Source organism: Bactrocera oleae, chromosome 4 (genome assembly GCF_042242935.1).
Source record: "Bactrocera oleae isolate idBacOlea1 chromosome 4, idBacOlea1, whole genome shotgun sequence".
Classification (NCBI taxonomy): Eukaryota; Metazoa; Arthropoda; class Insecta; order Diptera; family Tephritidae; genus Bactrocera; species Bactrocera oleae.
In genome coordinates this window covers 34,001,188-34,010,556 of record NC_091538.1, presented here as the reverse complement: position 1 = coordinate 34,010,556, position 9,369 = coordinate 34,001,188, and the positions used below count along the sequence as shown (strand labels likewise).

Here is a 9,369-nt window from a genome sequence, read left to right as displayed (position 1 = left end):
CTAAATTTTTTTCTTAATAAAAAAGAATTAAAAATAATATTTTTTTCGTATATGTTAAAGTATTATATAGTATTATAAAAATAAATGCATGCAAGTTTGTACACAATTCTTATAAAAAGTTGAGGGCTACAATATTCAACGTGTTACTTAGCATAGATATGTTATCAGTTTAAGAAACGTTAAAAATTTAGATGTCAACAAATAATTTTTTTTTAGGTTTCCGTAACATTTTGTTTGGTTACATGGGTAAACCCTGTGTTAAGGTAACTAAACAAAATGTTAAAATTTCAGTTGTTGATCTTGTTGTCTTAACCAAACAACAAATTTTAGATTAAGACGAAGAAGTTTTCCACTTCCAATTTTGTGCTAAAATGAGCCAGAAGAACGAATTTTTTTTATACAATTCAAGATAAAAATATACAATATTGGGCAGTTATGATTAAATTGTATGCTATTATAATACCGTTCTATGGCCACAAATATATTTAATATGTATTTACTTACTTTTATTCAGGATCCCTCTACTTTTTGGTTGATAAATCCAGTCCATCTTTTTGTATTTCTTAAGAAAGTGTTTATTTATTCATGAATATCTATTTTGTCAAAAAGACAATATCCCAATTCACTTATGCCACCGTTTTTCCAATCATCCTAGTTGCTATCACCGTCTCGACTTGGGAACTGGGTTAGTTCCTTAAGCAGACCTGGGCAGTGAAGCGTCTGGTCAAGACAGGGATGTATATTCATTCTTCGCTTTCTGGTAATTTTGCCTTGAATGGAATGTACAGCTACCTCTGCCATTGCTAATATATAAGCGGTAGGTATAAAACGCTAGGGCAATAAAACTCATAATTGAGGACAACGATGGGACTGGGATATCAGCCCAAACGTCGGTGGGAGAAGTGGCTGCTACCATCGGCGGGCACAGTGAGTCTACTTACTAGGCCGCCGGGGGCTATACCTCTGCTGAAAAGGCAGCAGTTCACAGCGTTTGTAGAGCTACTGCCAAACCCGTTTTACAACGCATAGGCGCTATGGTCCATGAACACTCGGACTTCGAAAGCATTAACATGATCAAAGAGTAAGTTTTGTTACGCTCTCCGAGGGATGCCAAGGGTGCTGGCTCAGCAATAAAGACTAGGCCCAGGGCAAAATCCAGAAAGGAGGGTTGAAGGCGAGAGTTATATAGAAAGTGGTGGATAAATTCCATGAAAGATTTGGCTGTGAGTCCAACTGGACGAAGAAGAAGAGTAGAGGGTAGCTTGTCCTCATAGAAAAATGGAGGAAAGCTGATCTCACTACGCATCGTGACCGTAACTCTCGTCCAGAGGTCCAAAGTTTGTTAATCGGATCGAAGTGGTGATTATGTTCAAAAGGCTGCTGTCAGCTGAAAGCGAAACAGCGGGGACAGCCAAACGATCGAAGCGAACGGACGACGCTGTAGAGTTAAGTGTTAAGTTAGACCAGAGAAACTTTCAACCCCCAGGGAGGCAGCAACTGAGCAGTGGGGCTTAAGCTGCTTGATGCGCTCTTCGCGAAAATGGATGAAGAGCTGGGCACGTCTATGCCAACGTTCCAACTTTTGATTGTGCGGGCTAGCTAAATAGAGCCAAAATCCTAAAATGTAAGCACGACCCCTCTATGTTATGGATAAAGGAAGGAGGAAGGCAGTCAGAATTACATCGTCCAAATAAACAAGTCCGAAGACATTTTGTACGGAAGGTTCCGGAAGATGGAGTGGGGTGTGGGTATCGTATAAATTCCCCGCGAAAAGTGCAACCCGGCTCATTATAACGTAAACACGCTGGGGAAGCGAGGGGTCGAGAAGGATCTAGGTGAGATCGTGAAAGCCATGAAGCAGATGTGGGTGATCCGGAGACTTAACCCGACCCGAGAAGATGTCGAATCTCAGCAGTGAAGTTTTTTCAGATAAATCTACATAAAATCTTAATATAGAGGTATCGGCTACTTTGTAGGTTTAGTTCAGGAACCATGGAAAGCTAGGAAAACATGGTGTCTGGACTAAAGCCGCCGTCATAATGCACATACATTCTGAGTGTAACAAACAACGTAAAAACTGTAATACTGGTAAGGAATAGTATGCATTCATATATTGACCTAAATTTCTTATCAGATGATTTGACAGTGGTGGCTGTAAAGAACGACAAGGATGCGACACTACTCCTTGCATCCTGTTATATGCTCACGATGATGCAGCGGAACTCCGGCGGTTGATAAATGTGGTTTAGAAAGCGAGAAACCCCTTGGTAAAAGGCGCTGACGCCAATTAGCACCTCACGGTTTTAGTGATACCAACGTTAGGGGGGAGTCATTACTAAATTGTTTAGCTAACCGTGTATATAGGCTCTTCCTGGAAGACTACATACTACGACAGTGATCAAGGTTGAAGATTGGGAGGTGTGTCGGACACACTTGATTTCTAACGATAGGTATGCAAGATTTTAAGTAAAATTCTTAGCTCTCAATAAAAGTGAAACCTTCAAAAATCCCAAGAACACTTACTAGAATTTGTTCATTAAAATAGGATTTTAACCAAACTTGCCTTGCATGTGAATCATCTTGGAAGTAAAAACACTTTCTAGCCGTAGGGAAATGCTTGGCATAGTATTCTTAGTCAAAAATTCGAATGGAACAGTTTGCAGTTATTTTCTCCTGTCTGAAATTAAATTTAATAGCCCGGTTCGCTTTTCGAGGCAGTTTAGACCTTTACTGTTAAAATCCTTTAGATCAAATTTCGAACTAAATGAACCATTCCGCCATATATGTCATGATTTTAATTCATTCTAGCATATTTGACTTATCTGGCTCAGTTTTCAAAATTAAAAAGACTTTATTGCTTTCTCGTAATAAATAAATATGTAACAATTTATTATATCGTAACTATAAATCTTAGCTGTTGAAATTTCCGTTTTTGGATTAGTACAGAATGGAACGAAGCCAAATTGCTCAGACTAGCGTAGACAGAAGCTCCTAAGAGGAGTATACTGTCGCCTCTCCCATGGTCACTTGCAGCAAACGAGCTTCTTAGAAAATTTGTAGAAGGAGAAATATCGACTAACCTGGAGGTAGTACGGATATAGTACTCTTTACAAGGAGGGAAAAGATGTCGTCATGGAAACCACCGAGGCTCAACGGGGTTGAGTGAACTACTAAGGATCATACCAAGTACCTGGGAGTAACTTTGAACAGCAAACTGACGTGAAAACTCAATGTGATGAGAGGGTGAAAAATGTGGAATGCTAGGTGTTTGAATGAGTTAAACTCCCTCCTCCAAGTACACCACTCTACTCGGGAAAAACTGGCGCCCCCTAATAATGCCCACCACATACTCATCAATACACCACACCAGATGACACCACACAGGACAACACAACATACTATCTTTACATTCGTTTTCGTCTACGGGCCTGAGCGCCACATCAACTTTAAACATTCGAAATAATTCCGATCTCTTTTGCGCAACGTCACCGTATAATCGCTATCTCCGCTACCGCCCTTTTTAAAATCGTGGTATTAACTTTTAGTTCAAAGGTTGTGAAAATAACATTTAATAAAAAAAATAAACATTTATAATTTAATCCTAAAAAGAGCGTTTTATTAAAAAAGGGAAATAACATGTCTTTCGTGAGTGCTAACATTGTAGCATAATTAATCATGGTCCTTCGAGCCATAGTGAGCGGCACTATGGATTAAAAAAAAAAAATAAATGAACAAACATTGAAAAAAAGTGCATTTATTGACAAAAACAAAAAAAAAAAGTGCAGTGACAAAGTGAACAAAAAAAAAAAATATATATATATAAGTTAACACGGTATACGCCGAAATACCTTCCCACGATCTACCTTAGCTTAGGCAACAAAATAACTTTTACAGTCAAACGACACCACACGCGCAATTGCCAAAATGCTGACTCCACACCGTCGCCGCATGAGAACGTCTGGCCAGCCAGCCCACAACAACAACAATGTGCAATTGCACCTGCTTTGCAACGTGACTTACTAGCATAAATTAGCTGTAAGACCAAAAATGTAGGTCAGTTCTAATTTTAATTTGAAGCAATAAAGTGAGCAACCCGCTCGTAATAAAAACAAAAAATTGTTTTTTTTTCAAGAATCTATTAATAAATAGATTAACTGGCGCCCAACGGCCAGTCGCGTCCGATTGTGGTGAAGTGCGAAAAAAAAAAACGGGAATTTCGTCGCAAAATTATTAAACCCGACTTTCACGAAGAGCCCTCAAGAAGTGCCAGGACGCGGCAGGACCCTCAAGTGGTAAAATCCAATAGGAAAAAACCACACCCCACGGAATTGTGGCATCGTTGGACCGAAGTAGGAAAGCAGTACAAAACGGAGCAGCCCAGCAGTCACATGTGGGACAAATTAGGATTTATGTAAGCATAGACTAAGATATTACAGATAAATAATAATAGAAAAAAAAAGTAAAAGTGAAAGAAAATAAAACTTAAAATATTTTAATTAAAGAAACAAAATTCATATTTAGCAATTAAAGTAAAGAAATTAAAGTAGTAAAAATTGCAAAGAAATAAAAAAAGAGAATAAAAAAACAAAATACATAAATAAACTTAAGGAATTATATAAATACTTAGATCACTTTGGCGACGTAAAGACGCCCACCAAATAGCAAAGATACATCAATTTCTGCTTAGGGCTTAAATCTAACTTTAAGTTATTTAAAAAAAAAAAATAGCTTTGTGAATCAAAGTAAAATATTTAGATTTTAAAGATTAAATACTTAAACAAAAAATTATATAAATTAAAGGCTTGTACAGCCAATAAATAAGTAAAAGCAAGGCCGCGATTCACCACCTTTAAGGCGGACCCTCCAGAGTTCAAAAAAAAAAAAAATTAATAAATAAATTAATTGGGTAAAATAAAATAAAACCTTCAAAATGAGTAATCCAGAAATATTTAGGCCTCCTGTCCTTAATATAAATGTCCCGCCTCCACCCACCATTCCGCAAAACGCTACTAGACAACCAGGACCATTTAACAATGGTCAAACACTACCAAACAACCCCAGAACTAGCAAGCCTCATTAGAAATATTGTCTCACAGATGATTTTGGAAGAAACACCTTCTTTTATAGATAATATCATCTATCCTACGAATGAAATAATAACCGATCAGAATATAGACCCAGGACATATTAACAACCTTGCAGGCTTAGATAGAATACCAGATGTCGTTAGATGTCTCCGAGATTTCTCTGGAGATCCTAGAGAATTCGCATCTTGGAAGAAAAGCGTGGAAAGAATTCTAAGGATATATGACAGCGAAAAAGGCACTCCACGTTATTTTGGCATTTTAAATGTCATAAGAAACAAAATAACGGGCAATGCCGACGTCGCTTTAGAATCGTACAACACTCCGTTAAACTGGACGGCAATTTCTAATAAAACACACATTATGGTGATAAGCGCGATATCAGTACCTTAGAGTACCAGATGTCATGCCTATTCCAAGGCAATAAATCTATTAATGAATTCTACCAGGATGTATTTTCACATCTTTCACTAATTTTAAATAAAATTTCATGCATGGATGTAGGACCGAAATCCATACAAATCCTTACTAAAACCTACCGCGACAAAGCGTTAGACACGTTCATAAGAGGACTGAACGGAGAACTTCCAAAATTACTAGGAATAAAAGAACCTACTGACTTACCCCAAGCACTCCAATTGTGTATGAAATTACAGAACCAGAATTTCAGGACGCAACACGATTTTAGTTACCAACCCTCACAACGAAAACTAAACACCCCACATATTCCACTAAAGAAACCACAACCATTTTTCCCAAATTTAGCATACCTACCCCAACCAACTCCCTACTATGGACAACTAAATTCAAACAGGAATACAAATAACCAATATCCACTATACCAAAGAAATTCAATTAACCAAAACCCAACTAATCTTCAATACCGACAAAACTTAAACTATCCACAAAACTTCGCATACCCTCACAGACTAACACCTAGACCTAATTATTTTAATAATCCACCGCCAAGACCCACTCAACCCAAACCACCAGTGCCAATGGACGTAGACCAATCACAAAGGACCAAAAATATAAACTATATGAACAGACCTACTAATAATCCCTTTGACGGAAAAAGACCAATAGTCCCATCACACCAAATGCATCAACCATTTAAGCAACAACGAGTTAATCACATAGAACCCGTTGACGATACACTAATAGACTCAAGACAATCAGACCAAGGACAAAATGAGCAATCATGGGAAGACTACTACCAACAGTATGCTTCTCAGGACAACATACCAGATGAAGATACTAACGAGTTTTCAGATATACATTTTTTAGGTTGACGAACTTCACACTTCCTTATTTTCAATGCAAGGATAGTGATGGAAAAATATTGAAAATTCTAATAGACACAGGTTCAAATAAGAACTATATTCAACCCCAACATGCAAAAAACCTTATACCCAACAACGAAAGTTTCCTCGCAAGTTCAGTAGCAGGAAATATTAAAATAACTCACCATACCCTTATCAATCTTTTCGGAATGAGAGACGAAAACCCTAAATTTTTTATCCTACCCACCTTAAAATCCTTTGATGGTGACAGTTTAAAACAATATTCACTTCAAAAAATTACATGATGATAAAAAACAATATAAAAATTGCAATAAAACAACAGGAATCTAAATCAATTAACAATATCCAAATAAGGACGGAACACCTCACAAATAGACAATCAGAAAAACTTTGTAAATTATGCAATTTATATATATATATATTATAAATTATATTAGAAATTAACTTATACTACCACAGTAAAAGCTGAAATAAGAACTACCACCCAAGACCCAGTTTATTCAAGATATCACCCTTATCCTATGTCCCTTAAGGACGAAGTCGAAAAACAATTAGCAAAATTACTCGAGGACGGAATAATAAGACCTTCCCGATCTCCTTACAATTCCCCAATTTGGATAGTACCAAAAAAAATCGATGCATCTGGCACAAAAAAATACAGAATGGTCATCGATTACCGGAAACTAAATTTAATCACAATACCCGATCGTTATCCTATCCCAGACATAAAATAAATTCTTTCCCAACTTGGCAAAAATAAATTTTTTACAGTCCTAGATCTGAAAAGTGGCTTTCATCAAATTCCATTAGTTGAATCTGATATTGGAAAGACAGCTTTTTCGGTCAACAACGGTAAATATGAATTTACCAGACTACCATTCGGTTTAAAAAACGCACCCGCAATTTTCCAAAGAGCATTAGACGATATACTAAGAAAATATATCGGAAAAATATGCTTTTTTACATAGACGATATTATAATTTTTAGCAAAGACGAGGAGTCTCATTTACAAAACGTTCAAACCATTTTCCAAACATTACAAGAAGATAATATGAAAATCCAAATTGACAAATGCGAATTTCTAAAAACAGAAGTAGAATTTTTGGGATTCGTTATTTCTCAAAATGGACTAAAAACAAATCCAACAAAAGTAAAATCAATTTTAGACTTCCCATCACCACAAACAATAAAAGAACTTCGATCCTTCCTTGGACTCTCTGGTTATTACCGCCGTTTCATTAAAGACTATGCGAAACTCGCAAAACCCCTAACAATACTTTTAAGAGGGGAGGAGGGACGCATGTCAAAAAATCAATCATCCAAAATAAAAATTGCTCTAGACGATAAAGCAAAAGAAGCATTCAGCAAATTAAAAAATTCACTAGTATCTACAGACGTCATGCTACAATATCCCGACTTCAGTAAAGAATTTCACTTAACCACGGACGCATCGAACCATGCAATAGGAGCAGTCCTCGAACAAGACGGCAAACCCATAACGTTCATATCCAGGACATTGACAAAAACCGAAGAAAACTACGCGACTAACGAAAAAGAACTTTTAGCCATAATATGGGCTCTGAAAACTTTTAGGAATTACCTTTACGGATCTGCAACAGTTAAAATTTTCACTGATCATCAACCGCTAACATATTCCTTTAGTAATAGAAATACCAACAACAAACTAAAAAGATGGAAATCTATTTTAGAAGAATATAACTACGAAATTAAATATAAACCCGGTCACACCAATGTCGTCGCCGACGCACTTTCTAGACCGCCACAGCAAGTAAATTCTATGACAGCAACCCAACATAGTGACGAAAGCTCAAGACAGACCTTAATACAATACACTGACGCACCTATCAACGTATTTAAGAATCAAATTTTCATTTCTACCGACGAAACAGCATCATACCAATTCCAAATAACTTTCCCAACTTATCATAGGCATATTATAATAGAGAGAAGTTTTACAGAAGAATGTCTCACAGCACTACTAAAAAGATACCTTAACCCTTCCGTAACGAATTGCATTAAAACCGAAGACAGCATATTAGGAAAAATCCAAAATATCTACTCACAAAATTTAAGCAGATATAGGTAAAATACACGCGAAAAATAGTGAAAGATCTAACAAACGAATCAGAACAAGAAACGGAAATTATAAAGGAACATAACAGAGCACACAGGAATGCGACAGAGAACAAAATTCAACTACTTGAAAAATACTATTTCCCTCAGATGAACGCGAAAATTAAGAATATCACAAAACAATGTAAAGCTTGTCAAGAAAATAAACATCAGAGACATCCGGCAAAACCAATATTGAAAGCTTCCCCAATCCCAGAATATCCAGGCCAAATCGTTCACATTGATCTGTATCACACTAATAACAAAGTCATACTTACCGCAATAGACAAATTCTCTAAATATGCTCAGGCAAAGATAGGGAAATCCAGAGCTTCAGAAGATATAAAATTACCCCTGCAGGAACTTCTCACAATGTTTGGCATACCTGCAAACATAGTAATAGATAACGAAAAATCTCTTAGTGCAGCCCCCATAACATTCATGCTAGAAAACCAGTATGGAATTCAGATATACAAAACACCGCCCTACACTAGTACCGTAAATGGACAAATAGAACGGTTTCACAGTACATTAACAGAAATATTGCGCTGTGTAAAAAGCGAAAAAAACCACAACTCATTTGAAAATTTACTTTTTAGAGCCATTCACAAATATAACAATTCGATTCATTCAACTATCAATAAAAACCCGTAGAAGCCTTTTTTAGACGAAGAGTTACTACTAACCCAGCACAATTAGAAAAAGACAGACTAGACAACATTAAGAAAATCTGTGAAAAGCAGGAAAAAGACTTAGAGTATCATAATAAAAACAGGACAGAATATAAGACATACAATACTGACGATACCATATATGTGAGTATCAATAAAAGACTAGGTAACAAACTC

The 9,369-nt window shown here is 36.5% G+C and overlaps 1 long non-coding RNA gene across 1 annotated transcript; it reads left to right on the top strand.

Moving 5' to 3' along the window:
• The first annotated feature begins 228 nt into the window (after positions 1 to 228).
• LOC118683851 (uncharacterized) lies at positions 229 to 2,840 on the top strand. The gene is made up of 3 exons (XR_004979688.2): positions 229 to 446; positions 515 to 2,088; positions 2,147 to 2,840. It is a non-coding gene; the product is annotated as an uncharacterized lncRNA (long non-coding RNA).
• The last annotated feature ends 6,529 nt before the right edge of the window (positions 2,841 to 9,369 follow it).